Source organism: Dromaius novaehollandiae, chromosome 5 (genome assembly GCF_036370855.1).
Source record: "Dromaius novaehollandiae isolate bDroNov1 chromosome 5, bDroNov1.hap1, whole genome shotgun sequence".
NCBI classification, from domain to species: domain Eukaryota; kingdom Metazoa; phylum Chordata; class Aves; order Casuariiformes; family Dromaiidae; genus Dromaius; species Dromaius novaehollandiae.
In genome coordinates, this window is record NC_088102.1 from 7932380 (window position 1) to 7957271 (window position 24892).

The 24892-nt window shown below is 47.1% G+C and overlaps 1 protein-coding gene across 1 annotated transcript in view; it reads left to right on the forward strand.

Annotated features, from left to right (window-relative positions):
- PRKCH (protein kinase C eta) overlaps positions 1-24892 on the forward strand; it is a 119564-nt gene that overhangs the window by 72724 nt on the left and 21948 nt on the right. The window lies entirely within an intron of this gene.

Sequence of the window (24892 nt, forward strand, 5' to 3'; positions counted from 1 at the left end):
AGCCCCCCTAGTGCTGCTCTGGGCCTGTCCTGCTGTAGAGCACATGTCAAAGCGATGACAAAGGGGGAGGCATTGAGTGGAAACCTTATTAGATTGTCCAAGAGGTGAGTACAAGGAGCTGTTGCCCTTGCTACTGCATGCCTTCTTCTTTAAAGGTTAATCTGTGCTGGTTACACCCTGCCCTTTCGTTTCCCTGTATTAGCTATGGGACTATGATCAAACCCTATCTATTTGACGTACCTACTCAGTGCCACTCATCTCAGCTACTGAATGTGTTTTCTTTCCTGCCATGATCCTACAGCAAGAGTTTTTTCTTCCTGTCCTTGCCTGCATTTGGCACCTTTGGGTTTGCAGCAGAATCCGAGCGTTACTGCTTCCCTGCATCAGCCTCTGCTCCCAGGCCTCAAGGATCATGGCTGTTCTCAGGAAGCCATTTCCCATACATAGCACTGTTGTTTTGTCATTCTTCAGTACACGAGGGGACAGTTTGGTTATTTGTGTTCCCTTCCGTAATGCCGAAGTGCTCCGCTGTTGGTGCAAACATAAAGGTGTGGATCAGCCAGGCCGTCTGCTTTGCAGTGGCCTCTCTGACCAAGGTGCCGATTCCCTGCGTCTCTGTGCATAAACCAACCCCTTTTCTGGGGAAGAACAGAACAACTTGAGCAGGGAGGCTTCGGACAGCCTGGTTAAACAGAAAGGTCTCTTTCTGACATGCTTTGCAGAATGCTTCTGGCATCTTGGAGAGGGGGAGCACCCAGGTCTTTCATTTGGGTGCTGTTTGTTGGGTTCCAGCAGCAAAGCATGCGTATTTAGGTACGGTCCACCATACTCAGACCTACTTGTGGCATGCTAGCACTGCAAAGAATAATGTCAGCTCTCTCCCTTTACTGCTTGTTACACTTGTACACCTGGACTTGTACAACTGGGACCAGGATGGGAGCAATTCCAGTTAAGGTCAGTCTCTGTTAGTGCCATTTCACACAGTGGGTTTGACCAAATGATGTTTGGTTTTGGGCTTTGCATAGTTGAGCCCAGGTGATGCTATTCTGTGTTTGGTAGTGTATCTTCCCACATCGGATAAACCCAGGTTTTGATCCTGGCTCTAAAACCAGAATAACTAAACTGCCCAAAGGGCTGAGGGCTATGCTAGGGGCACTTTCCCAATGGTGAGATTATAGGATAAGCCAAGTAAAAGCAACTTCCTTCTTTATCTAGCTTGAGCTCCAATAAGAAACAGATGGTTAGGTGCAGAAAGAGAGAACGTTGCACTATTTTTTAAATATGAATTCATAAAATATATGTGGCATGGTAAAATAGAGAATGAATGTTATTTTAATATTCTCTGGGTCCTGAGAGTATGAAAATTACCAGTGATATACAGCATATGCATTGAGCTTCTAAAGCACGGTGATTGTCTGCACAGAATAGCAAATCTGCTTACTCTGCAGCTGGATTTCGGTCTAATTCTTCCCTTGTGAATAATGCCAGCCTCTGAAGAGAGGCCCTGCCAGATAATTACACAAATGACATTATCCTTAAAATAGTGACATCCAGTAGTTATTGTCAATCATTCAGCAGCAAAACTGTGTCTGCACATAATGTAATGCTTCTGCACTTAGAACTTGTCCTGTGTCCTCCTGCTGCCTGTCACCGGGCAGAAGTAATCGATCTCTCTGAATTTTTGGCACTCTTCAAGTGCTGCTGAAATTTGTGATAGAAAGTGGAGGAGTAATTGAAAAGCTCCTTGAACAGCTGAACAGGCTTTGATCTTTTTGTAGGGAAACCGGTCGAGCCGTGGAGTCAGGTAGCTTCAGCTGTATGAAGTAGACTTGAATTTGTTTAGGTTAGTCGGGGTGGCTCCATCTGGAAGATGTGAAGCTGCAGGTTGTGGCTGTGTTGTGCTGAGCTTGTTGCTGTTGGGTTGCAAACACCAGGTTTTGGAGAGGTGTGTGACACAACGGGATCCAGGAAGGAGTTTTATCATTCCCTTTTCCTGCCACGCATACATAATTTGAAATAGCTTTGTGCAGGATTTCTACAGTAGCTGCTGTGAATCCACAAGAATGGTGTTCCTTGGGCAGATGGTGTATTTTGGTTAGTTGTGAATTTTTAAAATGAAAACCAGACTCCCTGCTGGGTTGGCACTCTCGTAGGATGATTTTCGTGATGCAGCTGAAATTTTCAGTGGTTGCTTCTCATTTGGTTGCTGTCATTGGATGCAAGTCTGCTCTTCGTTACTGAGCCCTGCCCTGAATGGAAGTCCTGCAAATGTGTGTGTGCATATTTGGGGTTTCTAAAAATGAGTTTTCAATTTCACTCTTTTTTTTTTTTTGTATTTGCAATGCTGTAAAGGAGAAACAGTTTTCTGCCCTTATCAAAGAAACATCCCTGACTTGCCCTCAGCTGAGGTTTAGCTGTCAACTCAGCACTGCCTATTTATAGTTGCTTCCTGAAAAAAAAAAAAAAAGAAATGTTGACAAGTATAGCGCAGTTCCCTATCCTATCATACAGGGGGTAAAACTAGAATGAATCCAGCCATGATGACAAGCCTTTCAACATGTCAAACCATAGTATATTTTGCACCCCTGGCCGTGGAAGGGTAGCCCAAGGACATATTTAGGATCAGCTTATGCTGAATGTTGCCAGAAAAAGGTTAGGTGATACTCAAAGCTGTTGTATATATCATCTTTGCTCACAGGGCAGTATTCTTGCATTGCTTCTTTCTTCAAGCTTACTTCCAAAGGCAAACAGCATGCTGAGTCCCATTGCATGTAGGCAGGTTTGGGTATGACTTTTATGTGAAGTGTGTATATGCTATTTTTCTTATGGCAGCTGATCCCCAGCTTTCACTTTCCCGTTCAGCGGTTCCCAGGGTGAGGGAAGCGTGTTTTGGCTCCTACATGTGCCGGAAACAAAACAAAACAAGCAGTGTGCACATCTCTGCCCGTATTGACTGCACACTGGCTTCCATGTGCGCTGCCATGTGGGCTAGTCCACTTCTAGTCTTCTGAAAACAAAGACATAGTAAATAATTGTGAGGGTTTATTTTAAAAGCAGGACTTTCCCCTCCATGCAGCATTACTGTAAGAATGGCTGATCTGCCTTGCTGTCCCCAATTCAGGCTCAAACCTGTGCGGTGGCTGGGGTACAGCTTTGCTGGTGGCTCGATCCTCTTGCCCAAGTCACCTACGTGATGTCCCTAAATAAAAGCATCATACCTGCATACTGAGGGCAAATGCAAACGTATTCCTAAGCTGGGGTTTTTGGGGGGTTGGGGTGGGGGAAATTGTAGCAGGAGTCTGCCATGCAGGATTTTTAGATTTCAGAAAGATAACAGTCTTTTTACAAGCAACATAGAGCAATCAAACCAACCTGGTGGCATGGTCTTGGTTTTCATGCCAAACCTTCCTTCTTCCCTCTGTGAGTGTATGTCAGTGGGAATATGATGGGGGATGAGACAGGGTTGCTTTTCAGAATATGTCTCTGCTACCCATGGAGGTGGTTTAGCAGGCAGTACGTGTTGACATACCTGAGGTTGTCTTAGCTGAGCTCTATGTGGAAGCAGAGGCAGTGTCACCTTTGCACCCTATGCTGCAATACTGGTTGTGCCAGCCTGGGTATGGAGTTGCATAGCAGTGAGCGATGTGGCACAACTCACAGTTCAGCACAGCGCAATGGCAGGTATAGCATTAAGGGTATAGGGGGTGTAGCATGTAGGTAATAGAGCTGATTAACAGCTAGAGGAGCTAAAGGGTTGGGATGGAAAAGCTAGGGACAGGACTGGTCGCTGGATGAATGAGAAACCTTATTTTATTCTGAGGGCTTGTGCTAGTTAGCTTATTCCACTGCCATTATGGTTATACAGATGTTTCTAATGCAGCTGGCCCTTCTAGAGATAGTAAGGGTGTCTGCATGTGCACTGTCACACCTCCGAATGTGGCAGGGTAAGCACAGAGTCCCCGTGCTCTGATGTAGCACCAGCCACTGAAATAAAAGGCAGCAAACCATTGAGCACGGTCCCTTTGGAAGGCAGAAGATAATTATGCAATTATGCAGATGAGAATAGCCTTGCCTTGGGGCTGAATGCTAGCTCTTGAGGAAAATATGATGGGCTTGTTAATGGCAAGTGTTAAGGCCTCATTTCTGTGTGTTATCTGAAAGCACCGCCTTCATGTGTGTGAGGCCTATGATGACGAAAAGCACCTTCTCCTGTGACTTCTGGAAAGATTGCTGGGTACTGGCCAAGTCTCTGAAATCATTGCCTTTCTTGCCATCAGGACTGCAGCTGTATGTCCCATGACTGTTGGCTTTTATAGAGAACGAATTTTTTGCAACAGGTTAATTCCCTGCCAATTCAAACAACAAGCCTGCGACGTTTGGAGGAAGGTTTACATAAGCCTTTTAAGGAGACCAGTTTTGCCAGAAAGATTTGTATTAACTGAAACAACAGTAAAGTTCCTTTCAGCAAAATCAATTAAAAATTACATGCTGAAAACAGAAGCCAAATGCCTTTCCTAATTACACAGAGTCACTGTTAACAGAGCAACTCTTATGAGTGTGGTGGTTGCTTTTTCCAAAGGTCAAGACATTATAGACGTGTGTTCGCCCATGCTCTCTTTCCGTTCTTTTTGCAAATTGTGATTTTATTTATTTATTTTTTTAATTCTCATCTCATGTTGCCTTTTTTCACATCTGGAGTCAGATCTTGTTTCCCCTGAAGCCAAGTGGACTTTCCCAAGGGATAAAAGCTGGCAGTCGGCTGGGTCTGCTGCTGATACCAGCGGTGCCCGGCAAGACAGACTGTTTGGCTGATGGGGGGGCTGTGCAGGCATCACCCTTGCTTTGCTTAGGTGCTGCCAATACCTTTGTTTTTCTTAGCAAATAAAGATAAAGCTTTTGTTTAATGAGGTGTTTTTAAGCGGAATAACTTTCCTGAAAACCTTCCCTTGAATATGTGGCATTAGATGACTGTGTAGGTTTGATCCCTCCCTGTTCCCCACCCTGGCTTGGCTACCTGCGGGCACGTTGTCCACATCCGAGGGGAAGGGGTGGGAAGCAGCTCAGCTAGTGCCAAGATGGGTTCAAGTCTCCGCTCTGTGGAGCACCATAACCCCAACTGCGGGAGCTGGCCCGCATTGCTTCAAGGCCTCGGTTCAGGAGAGCTCCTAGACTTCACACTTCCCTGAATTGGGGCCAGGGAGACTAGAGTGGATGTTTGAGAGCAGGGCGAAGTTAAGGGTGGGCTACCTTATGAGAGCAGCAGAAAGAATGAAATATAAGCTGACTTTATGGTGAACGAGTGAAGCAGATTTGCTAGAAGCAGTGAACTGGCACACAATTGCATGCCAAAAGCCCAGTCCCTAGGGGAAGCTGCTTAGTGCAGAAGAGAAATTTTCCCACTGGAGTCTCTGAAAGTCCTTCGTTCAGCTTTAGAAAATACACAGGAATATCTCTCAGGGTGGGGAGAGTCAGTGTCAATGATAACCAATGTCAGTGGTTATCTTATGTGGCAGTCAACATCTCGCGTAGTTTGATTTGTGCTTATGGCTGGTATATCTTCTACAGGGTTTTTCCCCAAAACGTGCTTGTTGCACGGTTGAGAGCTGGGCTCTTCTGCAGCCCCTGGCATATACGGCTTAAAGTATTGGTTCCCAGAACTTGATCAAAATGGAAAGTGCAGAGAAAACAGCCTCTCACGTTTCCATGTCATGTTTAATCAGTCACTCTGCGGGACAGTTTAGTCCTGATTTACATTTATGCTTACGAAGAACAGTCCTGTTTTGAGATCCGCGCATCAGATCTCTGTGCCCCATTGACTCCACTGTATATAGTCTGTGAACTTTAATACAACTTTCCACATGACTAAGGACTACTGAATAGCCTACACAAGTTATTGGCTCGGCTAGTGTCTATTTCTCCCGTATTGTTATTTAAAGGGATTGATTTGAAACCTGCAAGCCTCGCACATAACGAGCTTGTCTAAATCATAAAACCCAGAGCTCGAAGGGGCCTCGAGAGCTTGTCTAGCCACCCGTCTGCCGCAGGGCCAGATAACCTCTACCAAAGTGCACGTCCCTGGTGCTTCCACTCTTGTTCTCCTTTGGTAGAGTTGTTACGCTTGCGTGTAATGACTTGTGCTCTTACGGACACAGACACTCATTTAGTGAGTGCTTGAGATGAGAGCTCAGTGTTAATTGGGAGTTCACCTACCAGGGCACCAAAAATAAGCAATATTACTCATACGTGGAGGGGGTAAGCGATAAGGCTCACATTTGGTGATGTGTCCTGTCATTCTTTTTGCAAATACTACATCGCTATGAAGGCGTTTCACAATTAGAAAGTACACAGATGCAAATTAAGAAATAGCTACATGTAAGGATTGCAGCCGGATCCTTAACGGAAGGAGCCCAGAATTAGGCGGAGTCCTTAAAACCTCAGATTACTTCAAAATGTTTAGGTTAGAACTTTCTAAAATAATAAATGGCTTTTTTTTTGCAAGCAGCATCTTTTGTCTTCTCCCCCCCCCCCCTTTTTTTTTTCAGTGGGAAAGCAGTCAAGGGCAGGAGGAGAAAACATAAAAATGGAAGTATTTTAATTTTAAGGAGTCATGTAAAATTTATTTTTAAAAACTGCCCATAGATATTATTGCACTTCTTTATCCAAATCTGCTCGTCTAGCTCTTAATGTGTTCCCTGATTATCAAGGGCATGCAGGCCTATAATTTTAAGCACCCAATTTTGAAAAGTTTTGCTCTCAGTTGTCCAGAATTGCCTAGTGTTAATCCCGTCATTTTGTTGACTTTTTTTTTTTTGTATCCACCTGCCTCCTAGAATTAAAATTTGAATCAAGAAAGCTTTCAGTATTAATATCAGCGAATGTGACCCATGAGTTAGCATTAGGAAGGCTGATGTTTAGAGCTGAGGAAAAGGTCTCTGTCAACCTTAATTATAATAAATGTCTTATACAGGTTTTTTTTAGAACAAAGATTATGCCAGCAAAATGCTATTGCATCTGCTCTCTCTGACTTGCTGAAATGGAAGGTTTCTTGCAACATGACATGTTGCAGCGGGTGAAGCTGCTATATATGTAAGAGTGACAATGAGAAAATGGGTATTGTTGACATAGTTAGCCTGCAGCAACTGGCATGGCTATACAGGGAGGATTTGACATAGTCTTTTAGCAGTAGCAAGATGCAGCTACTGCTGTTTCTTTGATCAATAATCCCAACTTCCAAATTTTGTTGTTTATGCTAGTGAGTTTTAGATATTCTGTTTCTGTACAAAGAAAGGGATTTTGTAAAGTCTCTTAACAGCTTTTAATATGTCAGTGATATGATTGAAATGTCCTCCCTAGTTCAGAGTCATCAGCTGCCTGTTACGATTGCATAAAAAAACCTAAAAGTAATGACGCGGTAGAATATTTCAACTTCTGTGTTGTAACATTGCAGCAATAGTTGTATGCTTTATACTCAGAATTTCTGTGGAAGAAAATTCAAAAACTTTTAGCTTCGTCACAGCAAAAAAACCCTGAAAACCAGTTTCCAAATGTAGAATAATCCTACAAGCTAGAAACTGCAGGTGTCGAGCAGCCCTGATTCCTTTGCCATGTTCACCCATCACCTTGCAATCAGGGGTCATAGCTCAAGCTGTGCTCACACCCCGTAAAGCCGTGGCAGGTAGTATGAGTGTCTCTAGCAGTCAGCGTGCTGTAACGCGGGACGGAGCTGGTGGCTCGGCCACGCCGTGGGGCGAGGACCCATCCCCGGGCAGGGTGGCAGGCACGGCTGTAGCCACGAGCTGGCGCTGGCAGGGTTGTAGTTAGCCGCTGGTGCCGGCGAGGGTGGAAATCGGGAAGCCTTTTCCCATCCCCGTGGAGCGAGGGGAAAGCGTTACTCATCATCTGGCCTCTGAGTCACAGCACCTTTGCTGTTAATGGGATCGAGCTCCTCCCCTTTTATGAGGCCATGCCTAAAGGCACAATTTAGTCTCGAAATTGTATTACCTGATTATTATTCCACTAAAGCTAGTGGCAAAATTCCAGTTGCCAACAATGGAAACGGGAGCAAATCTTAGAGACCAGACTGCTTACGGGGTGTGATATATTCAAAATCGCAGAGATGCTCCAAGTTCTGAACTGATTTTGTCTGAACCAATTAAAGGTTCAGAAGCACATTTTATTATTAACGTCTAGCGCAGCTTTCACAAATCTCTCAGCGGCGTAGGAATAGTAGAGAACTGCTCCTGAATGAGAAAAACTACTTCCAGCTAGAAGAGGTTATTTTCTAGTTAAATCTCAGGCCCAGGCATAGTGCCATGGCAAAGGCATCCAATAAGGATGTGAATATTTGCATCTGAACTGCTAAAGCAGTGAGGGAACATGTGGCCTTGCGGGGTAGCCAAGCTCCTGGATCCGGGCCATCTCGGGGCAGGCAGCAGAGTTGCAAAGCCGTGCCAAAGTGGGTCATGGCTCCTTTGTTTATTGTGGAGGAGAAGGAAGGGGGCTGGAAAGGGCATGGGTGGGAAATTGGGAAAAGCCGTGTGCGCTGTGCAGCGTAGCGCTGGGAATTACGTGCAAGTTCATGTGGTAGAAGGGGCGGTCGGAAGTGACTCCTCCAAACTCTCTTTGGTTTTTCAAATAAACCTCTGCGTGCTGTTGTAGCGAGGCTGAAGTGCATCTCGGCACGCAGGCTCTGTGGTGCACGTGTTGGAAGCTGAATGGGTGGGTGGCATTTAGTGTGCAGGCTTTGGGTTGTCGTCTGCCTCCTCTGAATCTGGTTACGTTCCTTCTGACATCTACCCAGCTACGAAAAGGCAACAAGGGTCCTGTATCCTTGTTGGCTTGTACCTAAAGCCTGCAACAGTGTGCTTTGTATTTCAGTATCTCTGTATTTCAGTATCTTTTGACTGTAACCTAAGGAATGCTTATATGTTTATCTGTGTCTTGGGGACTTTGACACAATTTTATTGATTTAATTTAGCCCTTGGCATTGCCTGCACTTTCTCTTAAATATTTCTCTTGTTTTATATCCGCCCTTTCTAGCTGGAGCTCCCCAGTTCAGTGTTGCTCATGTCACGGGTTCGAAACCTGCTGCCCAAGGAGCAGTATTGAAGTCAGAGTTTCTTCATTCAGCCTCTCCTGTGCATGGCAAGGAGCAAAGAGCCTGGCAGTTGGCTACGGCTCCCTGCTTCCCTGCCCAGCCTTGTTATAAATGAGGAAGCCAAGGAGTTGTTCTGCCTTTTGCTGGCTGGCCGCGCTCCCAAAGAGACAGCCCACCCGCCGCGAAGGTCAGCGCAGCACTGCCTGGCCGCTCTGCCTCCGCTCCGCGGCTGAGCCCTTGCAGCAGCCCCGCGGCGGGGAGCAAGAGCCAGTCCTGCCAGTTCTGCTCCTGCTGGGCGCTCTGGGGCCAGGACTGTGCCCCACGGGAGGGTTTCAGCTCTCCGTCCCCTTTGTGCTGCTTGGGACACAGCAAGCCAGCGAATCCGGCTCTGGCTGTTCCCTCTTGAAGTGACGCAGTTTGTCCACAAACACTGGGGAAGAGGAAGCAGCCTGTGTGTCCATATTCATTGTGGATTAAGTGGGACAGGGGCTGAAAACCATTACTTGTTTGAGGGACTAATTGATCGTACAGACAGAGCCAGCAGTGGATGACTGTAGAGCGTGGCGGAGCTCTCCGTCCTCTCTCGCCCGTTCTTTGGATGGGGCGCTCCGCGGTCCGTGAAATGCCCGCGGCAGGCAGCCGGCTTGTGCGTCGGCCCGCCCCAGACAGCCCGCCCCACGCCTCGAGCTGCAGAGATGATTTCCGAGTTGCAATGACTGATTGCAACCAATCTGCGAGCGGTAAGTTTGAGATGCAAGGAGTGTAATTCACACCTTACTGGAAAAATCCTACGTTATCCCCTACACAAAGAGAAAACGACCAAATAAACCTTTATGGCACCATATCTGTTAGATAGATAGTTTTATCTATGAATCAGCCACTTGGAGCACGTTTTCCTCTCTGCCTTTGGAAAGGCCACATTAACCTGTGCCTCTTGATAGGAGCCGTGATGTTTTGGGAAGGAGTCAGAGGACAGTGAAATTGGCTCTTGAACCTCTAAAGCCACAAAACATCTGCAGTTTGCCTGGGCCCGAGTGTGATTCATGAGTGGAAAGTCTCTGTGTTGTGTGTCCCCCTACACGCTTTTGATCTAGAGAAATTGCTCAGCTTGCTGATCTTTCAGCCTGGTGACTAACCTGACAGTGATAGCCCCAGGGGAAAAAGAGGTATTTTGTTTGATAAAATTAATGGAAAACTGTCTCGGAGCCTCCCCTATTTATCCAGCTCAGCATCTCTCCTCGCAGCTACCTTCAAAGTCCTTCAGGACTGACAGCATTCCCCAAGCCAAACGGCGGTCAGATGAAGGCTCCTGCCAGAGCTTTTCAGTGCTGCTTCCCAGCATCAGCCAGGGGCATCTCTTGAGTGACCATCTGATCCCTGCTGCCCAGGAAGCAAGAGAGCAAATTCCAGTTACTGCCATGAACCAGTAAGCCAGCACTTGGACTGAGGATGCGTGGAAGGGAGGGGGTGTCAGTTTTTGGAGGCCTAGCTGTTGCCTCTTCATCCGAGTAAAACATGGTGTGGGTTAATCGGTTATCTCCATGTGATATCATATCTAGGATGGGCTAATTGAAGTCACTGTCTGCTTGACCAGGAGGTTTCACTGCTTTTTCTTCCTCCTTCTTATAGCTAGGCTCATACTGAAATCTCTGCTGTGAATTACTGCTCCGAAGGTTCCCAAGTTTTGGCTCTGCTTGGTCTCCTGCAAGACGACCTTGCTGTGATCTGGAGCAGGTCAAACTGTGTTTTCCCAGTTCCTCGTAGGATGCATCCGGTTCGGAGATGGCTGTCCCTCAGCGGGGTTGGTTTACGGATGGGTGCACCTAATTTCCTTAGGCTCCTGGTCTCTAATTACCTGAAGCCCACACTGAATACATGAGGATTTATGTAGCCACTGGTATAATGTACTGGTTATAAGTGCCACCGGTAAAGTCATAGCTCACTTGCAGGCTTTTTTAGGCCTGTGCTGATAGGGCTTTTCACAGTATTGGCCCTAGTGAGTGGCTGTGTCCCGGGCTCTGTTATGTAAGGAAGAATTTCAGCATTAATTACGTGTCTTGGCTTCAGGATCAAGTCTGTCACGCTGGACACTAATAGTAGTCTCAGAAGTTTGTGTGGCTCCTGGAAGCCAAAAACAAAAATTAAACTTTATTTTGTAGGCTTCGAGTTGTTGTTCTTTCTCCTAGGATGTCCCCCTTTTAGGGACGTTTGTACTTTGCCACCGAGAAGCGATGGCAGGTTTTCTGTAGAGCTTCCTGAGCGCAGCCAACATGCAGAAACTGTTTGAGCTGCTGAGGTTTGGCAGTTCCAGTCGGACAGATTGGGGAGGGAAAAAAAAGATAGAAAAAAAGCCCTTAGCGCTTGAGTTTGCTCTCAGCCACCTTCCTCCTTGTGGTGGCCTGGAGGAGGGGCCCGCGTGGCCGTAGAGGTGGCTCGGGACGGAAGTGCGCGCTGGGCTCGAGGTGCTGCGCAGATGCTGCTCTCGCCCTGATAGCTGTGCCCTCCCCTGCCAGCCCTCTGCGCCTGGCGTCGTTAATGCTCGTCGTTAATGCTCGCTGAGCCAGGATGGAAACAAACCCAAACAACAACAGTCTACAAACTATTCTGTCACTGCAGACGAGTTTTTTTTCCCCTTCTGTGAAGCAATTAGTCTCCTTTAGTGCCTGTTTTAGCCAGACCGAAAACAATAGCAGTTCCCGTCCTGGCAGGACAGTCGCACGATCCGCTTCGGTTATGGGAAAGGTGAGACATTTTTCCTTTCCTGTTTGGGAAGAATCTCTCTAAAGAAATTCCTCACCTCTCTGTGCGCCTCAGCACAGCCTTGGGTTGCTGTACTCCCTCCTCGTGAGTCAGCCTTTGCCAGGGCCCAGAAGGTGTCTCGGCCCGCCGCCCCTTCCTTTGGAAGCCCTCTGTGTGTGTCGAGTTTTCCCCCCTCAGCCCACGGCAGGGTTAACCCTTCTGTGGTTAGCTGCGCCTCTCACATGTGCCTATAACCCACCTCACTCACTGGCAGATGATGCAGATTGTGGGTGCCAGAAAATCATGAAGTCATCTGTGGTTTACACCAACGACAGGCCAGTATAAGACTCGCGAAGGGTTAGATTTTTCCAGCCTTGCTCATCTGAGTGGTGCTTGATCCCAGGAAGAGCTCGCCCTGTGTAATGGGGCAGCACGACAGCGTGGGGCCCTCCATGGTGTGCAGAAGTGCATGGAGTTTGGCAAAAAGCAGGGCATGCGGCAGGGAGGAAAGGGGCTGGCCAAAATCCTGTGGCAGCACCACAGACTGGCCACCGTGCAGCTTGGCCCAGAGTGACCTGGGAAGACTCACAGTACCTCTCACTCCTTGCTACCTGGGTGATGTGAAATGCTGAACCCTCTCCCAAGGGTGAAGGCCCCAGCTAGGCGGTGCACATGGCTGCGGAGGTTGGCTGTAGCAGGTGGGGAAGAGCTTGGAGAGGGGCAGTGCTGGATTTCCCCTCCATCGCGGCAGCTCCACGTAGGGCACCTTGCCTCCTCGCTGCCCCGAGAAACGCAGGTGGGTCACAGCTGGGAAGGGCAGGTTCAGGTAGGAGGCCATGTGGCAACGCTGCTGGAGGAGAGGCCAGCACAAGGAGGCTCAAATCACCAGCAAGAGGGACCTAGCTGTCCTTATGAAGAACAGTGCTACTAGTATCTTAGCAGCTGGCCTGTACTAAATCTGAACATTTTCAGAATCCATGTTCTGTTTTGTTTCTGCACACGAGGCAAAAGCCACAGGGTTGCTAGTCGGGTGCCAGAAAAAGCTCCAGCTACCCAGGGCAATCAAGGACAAAGAGCAGCTCTCCTTGGTTGGCTGTTGGTTTTAATAGCAAGCCACAGCATGTTTGAGTGATGTGTCATTGGTGTCAGAGCTCCGATGGCTGTTTTATGAAGGTGCAGCGTGGGCACCAGGGCATTGGACTCAGGAGCACCCTGGCCTTGAGAAAGAAAAATTAGATGGAAAAGTGGTTGGCAAAGAAACCGGTCATATAGACTCGCCTCTGGCTGGCGTGCAGATGGGCAGGCAGCAGAAGAGTTCTTGCCTGCTCGGTAAAGCTTGTGCTCGTTCTGGGACAGAGCCTGCCCCATCCGGACGTCACGTTGAGCGTCAGCTGCACCCACTCTGTGTCTGGGCAGAGCCGCTTTTGGAGCACACTTTGGTTATTGTGGGGAAATGAAAGGCTGTTGATAAGGGTTTTCTTGTTGTTAGGTGTTTTCTGTTTTGAGTCATTCCAAGCATGATGAAGCCTGTGATGCCAGGAATGAGAGCAAGCACCCAGTGTGGGGACAGAAAACCAAATCCCCAAGGGCTTTGGTTGAGTGCTAGGTAGCAGAGGTAGCCTTGAAGACACAGGCGTGTGAGATGGAAATGCACAGGTTTAAAATAGGCAGTACACAAGTAAGGAATTGGCTGAAGAGGAAGTACACTTGGTTTGTGTTCAGATCACTGTGGTAGTGACCCCAAGTAAGCAGTCACTGCAGGGAAGATGTGGAGTGGGAATTGAAAGTAGCCCCGTGTTTAAAAGTTGATTCCAAATACACACAGATGTAATCTTGATGTGAAAGTGGCTGCTATTGCAGGGTGTGATTGCTCTCCTGTTACAGTGTGGCACAAAGTGGTGCTGATGCTGTAACATACTGTCCTCTGCTACCATGTTCTCTATTCCCCAAGCACTGCAGCAAAATCATTTCTGGTGCAAAATCATGAAGGGGGTTGCAAACCATTTGTGAAGTGAAGTACTGTGAAGCCTGCTTGAGAACAGAAGTGGGGGACAGATAAACCACACTTGCATGGTGTCCCCAAAGTGCAGAGAGGTGATCTGTTGCTCTTTGTCTGCATAGCTTGTCTAGAACAGTTCCAGGAATTCATTAGCTGTAATATATGTTTTGCAGGTGATGCTTTTTAGCATGAAAAAATTAAGATAATTCACTTTTTGTTCCCATTTTAGGGCAATAAAGAGTCCCTCTGCTTCCCCTGAGCTTCTCTGGTCTTCCATTAGTCCTCATTCAATTATTTATTGATGGGGAAAGTATCTGAAAACAGCAGTGCAGCCTGAGAGTAGCAGTACTTGACTGTACAGATGAATTTGGAGTATTTGATTGAACCCACTGGAATTGTCAATAACATTAAGAATTGCTTTCCTGCCATAAAACAAAAACAGGGCCTTGTAGGTGGTGTGTGCTAAACTTTGGGGAGGACATGAGCTAAAAACCATTGCACTTTAAATGTCACCTGGGCATTTGTACCTTTAACAAGCACAGACAAGGAGTTCTTGGAAATACATCTTGCCTTTAGATTGGGCTAACTTCTGTATTATAATAGAAAATGTATATTGTTGTGCAAATTTGTCCTCTGCAAACTTGAGATGTTTAGAAACAGAATTTTTAATTCTGAGTTTTGTTCTGGTGTGGTGTGGTCACACCACTCGGCAAAGATTTCCATCTGTTTTGCCTGTTGTTTCTTGTCTCTCTAGATTAGAAACAAGTTTCAGTGACAATTTGTGGTGTGTTCTGCCTGCAGAAAGAAATTTATAACGAAAAAAATCAGGTGAAACATATATAGTCAAGGCCTGTGTAAGAGAGAGGGACCAGACATTCCAGTTAGCCAGGAGTTCTGGTCCTAGAAAGGAGAGTGAACCAGTAGAGTAAGAGCGCAAACTGACTCAGAACCAGCTGACTGAAAGGTGCATTATGCATGAGCAGCATCCTCATAATTCCCATTTTAACTAGAGCCTGCTGCTTGCTGTTATTCATTATTCCCATTCCTGCCTTGAAAATGCCCATTGCGCATCTCCTATGCAGACTTCCCAGTTTTCTCCTTGTAGTTGATGCTGCCCGTATTGGGTGATGGAAAGGCCTCCTGATTCTTGAAATGACGTGTTGCAAGGATGTGACTGTAGATGCCCATACAGAGTTGGGTTGTTTAATGGGGAAGGATTGTAATATTTGGTCTGGAAAGTCATCTTTCTGTGCCAGAAGGTGTATTCCCAGAGATAGCACAGAACTGCTGTACACTGGGTTTCCTTCCCCATGTTCCCATGTTGCAGAGGCCAAAATGCTCAACTGCAAACTGGGGAGGTGCCAGGGCTGCAGTGAGTCTCATGCAGAGACTTGACAGATCTGTGTGCTGAAAGCTCAATGCATGAGTAAAGACAGACTTTCCCTATTCAGCTCCGATTTCTATCCTTTTCCTAAATAGGGTTTACTGAGACAGGGCTTATTTTTCATTTTCTGTTTAATTTGTTTAATCTATTATGGGAACAGGTCATTGGGCAGCCTTCTCTGCTTGGTGAGCAAGTCAGCTGAGCGTTGACTCCTGCTCTAAGTCACTTGGGCGTTGCTTGTAATCGGGCAACCAACCACCTAAGGCACCTACTGTAGGAACATACCGCCAGTGTGGCGTTTGGCATGGCACACGAGATGTCGTCCATCCCTGTTGGTCTGGCACAGAGCTCGCTGTGCCGCTCGTTCCTGCGCGGGCAGCTTGGGAGGAGTCTCCAAAAATGGAAGCGGGAATTTGAGACCAATCCACCCGGCTCTGCCCTGCTTAGCCAGAGCTTGGATACTTGGGCTTTACGCAGCACTGGAGTGAATCACCTGTAATGAGTGAATGGCAACAGTAATCCACATGAAACGAGACTAAATCTTGGGATAATGACCCATTTGCTAGGCTCTCCTAAATACCTCTTCCATCTGATTTCACAGATGCTATTTAAGTGGTTGTTGTGGTGAGAAGCAGAAAGATCAGAACAGACAGAAAAGCAGACAAAAAAAGTTTGTTTGCCCACAGGTTCCCTGGAGTCTTAGAAAAAAAGAAAGTCAATGATATCAGTGACGGCCTCAGTCTTTGTAACAAACAGATCTCAAGACAGCATCCCCAGGGAATGTATTCAAAATTTGCTCCTATGGGGGCTCGACAGTACCCCCCTCCTAAGCAGTGCTGCCACAGCCGTGTGTTTTGTGCCCACAATGTGTCACCCACTAGTGCCACGACTGCTCTTTCATCACATGCGTAAAAATCATATGCAGAAGGTGGGAGTTTCAAAAGCATCAGTGCTGGCCCCGTGCTGCTGCTTCCAAAGTTAATAGTAAATTCGTCATTGGAAATCGACAGGCCAAAGCAAAGTGCTTTTGAAAATCCCCTCTAAAAATACAGGGTGGTACTTTTGCCTTCAGCACTGCTCATTCCATTATAGAAAGGGGATTAGAGCCTACAGCCTTAGCTTTATAAATCTGGATGTGTAATTCAGAGCCTTAAGAGGGTTAGGTAGTTTTTTTTTTTTTTTTTTTTTTTTTTGTCCAAGGGATTTGTCCAAAGAATCTTTTGGATTTTGTCTATCCAAAATCGACTGAAAAGACAGGATTTTTTCCTACTGACTTCTTGGAATTCAGGCTCAGAGTAAAGCGAATTTTATCCATATTGTACGAATAGGGAGAAGTCTGTCTGACTAGCTGTACAGGTCCGATTCAGGAGTGCCGTCTTCCCCACAAAGCCCTGCTGGCATTACAAGCGCTAGTACAGGTTTGTTTGCTGCCCGCGCTGTTGCCAGAGGCAGTCTGCACACATGATCGTGATGAATACTGCCACTTCTTTTTTTTTTTTTTTTTTTTGGATGTTTCCTGGAGTGAAACATTACTCCTACGATGCGGGGAGGGGACTGGATTTCACTGGCAGTGACATTAGCGGTGGGAACGCAGAGGAGTCACGGTGATTTGAGCTGGTGTCCAATCCCCCTCGGGCAGGCGTAGTGGCATGCAGTGGTGAAATGGGGACATGTCACCGTCTCCCTGGACTGAGGAGCCTTTCCAGCAGCGTGGTCCTGCTCTGATCCTGCCAGGACAGCTGGGAGCTAGAACGGGCCCTTTGAGCAGCTCAAAGGTGGGCTGTGGGCAGTTGGTGATCATTAATCTTGCTGGATAACTCATTCAGTCCATCTTGAAGCATCGAGACCATGTTGTACCACTGGCACAAGGCTGATTTCATTTTACTTTCTGTATCAGGCTTCAAATCAATGTTGGTCTATTTTTGTCAAGGTGACATAACAGGCTTATGCTTTTTAATCTCTCTTGGCACCGTCCATCATAAGTCCACATCTTATTGTTGTTTGTGCATCTGGGTCTGAAGTCTGCTGTACGCCGCCTCTGAAGGCTTCAGGCGGGGGGACGCACAGAAAGAAGTGTTGTGTTTGCGGGTTTTTTTTTTTTCCTCTTCTTTCCCTCTTTTTTTGGCAAGGATAAAATAGAAGCTCTGTTGGGAGCAACTCAGCAAATGATGCTTTCTGGGCCAGCGAATTCCAGCGTCCCTGCCAGTGGGACGGAGGAGTCTATCACAGGGCTCGGCTGGCAGCTCCTGCGGAGAGGGTGTGCGCGGCGTGCGTGCCAAGGGCCGGACACGGAGCCCTTCTCTGTCCACCGCTCTCCTTCCCGCGGTAAATGGGAGGACGTTTGCTCTGGGCTTCTGGGAAATACCTCAAGTGCAACTGCTGTCCCTCCTGACCAGAGTCCCACGTAAAAGTGAATAAGCTGCAGATACATATATAGATAAATATCTATACGCACACACACACATATGTAGTATTTTAAAATATATATAAATAACATACGCATGTGGACATATAAATATGTATGGATTGCACCATCTTTGGGATTACTCCAATGTAGCAATCTCCAGAGCGTCTGTGTTTCAGCAGTAATGTCTCTGGCTCTCTGCTGCCCCATTTCACAAGAGTGTGTTTCAGCCCTCGTAAAGCCGCCTTTGGGAAACCGTCATTAGCTCTCTTATAACTGCTCTGCCTTTAATGACCTGGAGGCTCTCGTAGGTGTGCCTGACCCTGGAGGGACTCAGTGCGCCTGTGGAGCCCCACCGGATCTGTGCTCCTCCGGTTCAGACCCACTAACGTGATGGAAACTTTGTGATTATATATTGTGGTATGCCAAGGGTCTTTTTTTTTTTTTTAAATATATGCCTGTATGCTTGAGCCTACCCCCTCTAAATTAACCAGGAGATGACTATTGCCCGTTTATCTCAATAGCCATGAAATCACGTGCGTAATTGTGTTGCCTTCCACAGCCACGTTTTCTGCAGTGCCCCGAGGGAAGGGAGATGGCAGCGCTGGAGCTTCAAACCATCAGAGAGGGCTCCGGTGCGGGTCGCGCCAGCTCATTTGCCGAACGAGAAATCGGCCCCTCGAGCACCGCATCGTCTCCGGAGCGGCCGCCGGGGGAGCGCTGGGCAGGGGCCAGGGCTCTGATGTGGTCTCGGGACTGGCAGAAAGGCAGAAAGGGGCCGAGCAGAGAGGGAGTCAGGAGCGCCGGCTCCGAGCCCATCGGGGCTGCCGGATACTGAACGGCGCTGCCTGAACCTGGTAGCTTGCAGAAACTTGCCTTTACGCTTGAAGGACTGGTTGACTTTAAAATATAATAACAGAGTGCTTCTGGATGCAAGTGCTTGCCAGCCAGGGTTCAGCCTGAAGCCCGGCAGCAGGGCACGAGTGCTTACAGCTTCATCAGGCTTCGCCTGGCAAGGGCACAAGTCTGGTAGGGAGCGCTGGGGGACCTGCTGCAGAGCACAGATACGGGTGGATATGAGGAGCTCCCTCTGTCTTGCACAAATTCAAGCGCATGCCTTGCCACCCAGAATGGTCCTGTGGTCTTGTGCTCTGGCTTAGGTTTCAGGAAGTTTCAGCCATTTCGAGTTTAAATCTGACCCCTGACGTGAGTGCGTATTGCGTCGCTATATACCGGGACAGTGTCTGCAGAGAGCTGGAGCCTGCTTTGGAGGCTGGATGGCCGTAGTCCATGCTGCTTTTATCCTAATGCATGGGAGCACATCATTTCCAAAAGTTTTTGCTCTGTGTGCTGTTGTGGGGGAGTTAGGGGGAGCAGGGAAAGGCATAGGGCTCCGTTACAGTCTGTCCTCCTCCTCCTCCTCCTCCGCGGTAGTGCTCTGTGGAGTCGATAGGACGTGCTGCGGGGCGGAAAACGAGGGGAAATTGCACCCGTGTTAATCTTCAGTGGCATTTCACTCACTTATACCAGGTCTAAATTTGTTAGGTCATATTTCTCCTTTTGCTTTGTTTTTGAGAAATGCAGAAGTTCAATTTGCAGCCTTTGCGCCAACGTTTGTGGTCCCTCTACCCCTAAGTGTGGCCAGCCTGTGGAAATAACTTCTGGCTGTTAAGGCAGTGGAAAGCAGCACCTTGTTATGTTTCATTCCTGATTTCTTTTAATTGTGTACATAAACTCCTGGAGAGGTTTTCCCTTCACTTCTGTCCTGTCGTACTGCACAGCAAGAGCAAGGCCTGCCGTAGTGAGGCTCTCTGGCCTGCATGTGATGGGCTAAAACAGAGTTTGCCACTGCACCCCAGAAGCTTCTTGGAAACCAGATGAAACACTTTTGTTGCCCAAGAGACCATTTTCCAAGAAAACTAGGAGTTAGCTGAATTTTTGTTTTGCAATCCCTAAGCTGTATTTTGCTGCTTCTTGCTACATCTGGAAGCGCAGAGTACACAGCTCGGATAGCCCCAGTTCCTCGGTTGAATGAGGAAGAGGATAGGAAAGACAGGGCTGAAATCCCTCAGGGACTGAGGGGTTACGGTCTGAAACCCAGGGTCTGTAAAGCAGCCCTTACCATCTCAGCATGCCGCAGCCCAAAGAACTGCTGTATGTAAGTGGCTACCCTGGTTAAATGTTGTATAACAGCACTGTACGCTAGCTTCAGGTCTTTGGTTCTGTGCCCAAAAGAGAGTGCTATATATAAGCATGACGGGATTGTTCTAGCTATGGTGATTTTCCTCTTTAAAGTACCACAACAGTTGAAGTAGAACAAGCCTCGGAGGCTCAAAAGGAACAATAGGAGCTCTCCCTTTTACTCAGCAGCAAACCTCGGGCTCTCAAGCTGTTTTTCTTAAGTTCAACACAGCTTGATCTTTTTCTGATCTCAACTTCGTGGCTTCCTTTTTCAAAGGGCAGTAACCTGGTTTTCCATTTGTGACTTCAATATTTCACCCTACCCCGAAGATGTGGCAGCAGCTAAACAAACAGCAGCAGCTCAGACTGGGTTTTTCTGTCTTAGCTCTGATAGACTATATTGCAGGTGTCCTCCTTAGACAGTGTTTACTACTGCCTGCTGACACGCAGCTTTACTACTGCTTAGGAAATTTGCTTAGCTCTTCCTTGATGCTGTGAGAATGGGGATTTCTGATTACAAAAGCTTGCTTGACCATAAAAATAAATGATGTCTGGTTATTATGAAGAAGAATGCGAGAGATGTGAACCATTTTCCGTGAAGGAATTTTTAAGCAGCAGTGAATTCTGCGCAACCTAGGATGCATGGGATTGCAAATAGCCTTAATTCCAAAATTGGTATAAAATCTCAGGAACAAACAACTTGGATGGTCCCCAGTCCAAAGCCAATGGGAACAGAACTGTGAAAACAATTTTTTGTTGTTGAGTTTGGCAGCTGAGCCCCCAAAATTCAATGTGGAAAGAAAGATAGAAAATCGTTTCAATATTTGTGGGCCCAAATTAATTGTCAGAAACAGCAAATTGTTTCTTTCTAAAACAACAATTTTTTGCAACTCAAGAGAATGCTGGTTTCAAGTAAAATGAAATAGTTTGTTTTGGATGTTATTAATTAATGCAGAGGAAAATGGGAAACACTGTTAGCTTCACATGCAGATTTGGGGCTTTTCATAAAACTGAGACCTCTTTCACCTCCCCTCCTTATTTATCTGAAGTGTTGGTTTAAATCCCTTGTTCACTTTGGTTAGAGCAGGGCCCCTAATTTGCAAATTCCTCCTCTTAGATAAGTATTTTTACTACTGTGCTATTCTGCAGATTGCAAGACTTTCATTCTGTTCTGTTTAAGTTATTTCATTTTGCAAAAAATAATTATGACTTCAGTGGAGCAGGACTTGGAAACCTGTGTTACTCTGGCTACCAGGCCATGAACATTTTTCTCCATCGTGATGGAGATTTCAGTATTTCTACAAAATAAGATGACTTCAACAGAATAGGTGGAGAAAAATCAAAATCTAGTCCCTGCTTGAAAAAGGGGTTTTGAATGCACCTTTTCATGCTTGAGGGGAGTGAGGGGCTACAGGTATTTCAAGGGAGAGCACAGTACCTCCTATTTGCTTCTGTGAATGGTGTCTAATGGCTTAGCATGCTGAAGGCTGAAAAAGCAAAAATGTTCCCTCTCAGAAAAGCCCAAATTAATCATCTGGCCAATTCCAGGTTTTAACATTTGGCTGGAATGTTTCACTAGTTTCCCCTAAATTTGTGAATAGCTTCCACTGCCCTGTACCTGCATTTCCCATGACTGCATGATTTGCCTTAAGATGGGAACAGCTGGCTTTTGCAAGCTTTAAACTGGGCCTTTGGAATTACCAAGCCCAAGAGAAGAAGAAACTGAGGCAGTTCAAACTGAAAACCAGTTTCTGCCACTCCTGCTGCTGCGAAGAAGGTCCTTACTACGTGCACCCCAGGGGCGACTTGCTGAATAAAGCACAGGATGGTGAAAGCAGAGGGGGAAAAAAATCTCATCCTTTCCTACCTAGTCTCTACGTCACAGATGACATGATCCGACCACAGTGAGTGACAGGTACTCGTATAACACCTGTTCATTGGCAAAACTCTCCCTGGTGCAGGGAAATCTTATGTGATAGATGTTTCAGAAAGGACTGGATCATCGGCAGTTTTAATTTTGTTTTTATATAAACATTAAACTCAAGCAGCAGATGTATAAGGAAATACCTCTTCCAGTAAGGCTTAAGCAGCTCATTTTGTCGTTTCTTCTGGGTCTAGAATAAAATGATGCTGTTAAACCGGTGCGCGGTGGCTGTGTGCGTGGACAAAGACTGCCTTTCTGAGTTGGGATGAAGTCTGTTTGCCAGGGAAAGGCTTAAGGCATCAGGACCTTAGAAATGCAGCCCTCAGAAAACCTCTCTGCTGTTATTGCTTCATCGAACTGCTAAAAATATTGAGTGGAAAATGCAAGTATTAAGGAAATGAGGTAGATCTGGGCTTTGCGACCTGGATGGTTTCCAGTTTCATCAGCTTCCCGGAATCCTTGCTGCTAAAACGAAGAGCTCCTTGTAAATCTTAGAAACCTGTCAGTGTTTTTCTTCCATGTGACTTCACTGGTTCGTGTGGTACGGAGCAGGGCGAGACCTGTGAATGTGAAGCAGCAAGCGCAGAGCTCGAGACTGCTGGAATCACTCGAGAGAAATGCTGTGCCTGGTACGTGAGGCCAAAGCGAAACTTTCCCAGAGAATTATCTTATCGGTGGGGTCCGGGGCAGTCTGAGAGGGCACGCTCCGGAGGAATCGTTTGGCTGAGCCTGCTGCCGTGCTAAACCACGAGTCTCCTCCAACGGGGACATGTGGGGCCTGTTTTTGGGCGCTTGCTGCTTGCAAAGCAAAAAGGATCGTCTGCTCGCGGGAGGTCCTCTGCTAAAGTGATACACGCATAGCCACAGCATCTGAGCTAGTGAGAGCAGATTAATGTCATGTTACAGGTTATGTGAAAATAGAAAATGCGAGTTTTAGATTTCACGTTGCTGGAAAGACGTCAAGAGAAGCCAACATCCTGACTGCAAGAGCAGACAACAGGCATTCCTGATGGGTTTAACATGCGATGCAACTAAGCCAAAAGGCTGGAAGTTTGCCTTGTGTGGTTAAGACCGAGCTTGCTAGATGGGAAGCAGACAGTTGAAATTTAATGGCAGTTCCACGGACAGCGGCTCTCTGGGAGGATACAGCGTGCTCACAGCGCTCTCGCACCTGCAGAGGCGGCTGCCGTCTTGATGCTGTGATCAGCATGGTGTGTTGTGCAGCTGACAGGGATGTCAGGCTTTCTGCAGCATGTCCTGTGGGGCAGAAGATGCGAAGGGGTAGAGTATCTGGCAATCTGGTGTGCAGAGCAGGCCCAGCGCTTGAGCTGCGTCTTGCCTCTGCTCCTCAGGCTCTGTGAGGGACTGTGACTTGCCTCTTCAGTCCATGTACGTGACTGTGTTTCTGCTGGCTTGAGTATAGCAAGGGTGTAATCTGAGGTATTCCCAACGCATGACAGGACATGGTGAATATTTCTGGGAGTGGGGGGAGGCGGGGAAGGGGGATCTCCAAGCAGGTTCACCAAAATTCCCCTACCAGGCACATGTGTAGGTGCACCCCCAAAAGGCAGGCCCGCCTAGGACTGAAAAGGTGTTTGCTGAACTTAAATCCGAGCCAAGAATAAACTGTGCATTTCAACCACATCACTGCAGATTCCTGGAAACAAGGCCTGCCTTTATGCTCGGAGGGCTTCCCTGCTCTGCCAGGAACCACAGGGAAGAGTAACAGGAGCTTTGCCTGTAAACCGCTGTTGAAGGCATACTGTCATGAGCAAGCACGTACAATACCTCTCACTGTGCTCGCCTAACCCTTTCCAAGACAAGCCTTTGCCCACACAGTGTAATGGCCATTTTTAATTTTAAAAAGGGAGGGAAAAAAAAGTATCTTCTGCTGAGCATCCCACCCAGAGCAAACAGCGCAGCGTCACACAAGCGTGGCCGTTGTCCTGGACATCCAAATCCCTGGGGTGCCAGATAGCCAGGGGGACAGCTGGGAACAGCAATGTCCTTACACAGGGGTTTGAACCGGGCAGTGTTGCTGTGCCAGGTTACAAGTTGAAGGAGAAAGAGGATGTTCGTTCCCGTGATTAAGATACTGAACTGGAATTCAGGAAGTTGGTGCTCGGTCTTGGCTCTGTTGAACATGGGCAAATTTCTTAACCTTCACCCCTCACTTTCCCATCCATTAAAAAGAGGCTGATAATACTTTTTTTTATCTCTTTAGGACAGGATGTGGCTCTGATTGTCTAGTACAGTGTGTCATTGATCTTTGCACTGTAATAGCAAAGTTGAGGGCGAGCTGTCTGAGGCGCCAGCAAGGCTTCCTGTGGTGGTGTGGGCTGTAGAAATGCTAATGTGAAACGGAGTAACCAGCCACCTGATTTTCATGTCAAGATCACAGAAAGAGGATGAGCAGATCTTTAAGAATCTAGCTGAATTCAGATTTCACCTCTCCCACGGGTTTCCGTGTAAATGTGGAGATGCCACCTTTGTTACCACCCTCCTCACTGCTCCCCCTTCCCAGGGAAACAGATATCCATCCAGAGGGCAAAACGTATTGAGATCCAGCATGTATTTCGTAAAAGGGCATGAAACCTTCAGATGTATTTAGTTGTTTGATTCCTACCTGGGCATCCAAATGCCTTTGAAAGGCCCCAAGTGGCCTTGTCTCGGACTATAAGCCTGTCCTGCACGTCAATAAAGTGGAGACAGTAGCACTGCCCTATCTCACGGAGTTGCTGTGCGGGGTACTGTGTAAAACTCCCAGACCAGAGTTAGCCATACCTAAGATAGATACAGAATGAATATCCAGGTCACACAGCTCCTTGAAAATAAACTGAGATGACAAATGCAGCTTGTGCAACAAGCAACACGGGGCTATATTCCGGAATGCTTCATCACCAGGATATGTTTGGGGCTTCCACCAGTGCAGTTATTCTGCAAACCTGTGGAAAAAAAAAAAAGAAAGAAAGAAAAAAAAAGAAAAGGAAAGGAAAGAAAACGTGACCTATTCCCACGGAACAGAGCTGTCATCGTAGTTGCTTTCCTCAGTCCGTGACTGTGCCTCGAACTTGTTTGACAGCTGAGAAGCGGAGGTGCTAAGAGCTGGTATGTATTTTTAGGAAGGCACTGCCTAGGTCTGCAGATGACCCCGTGCTATCTGG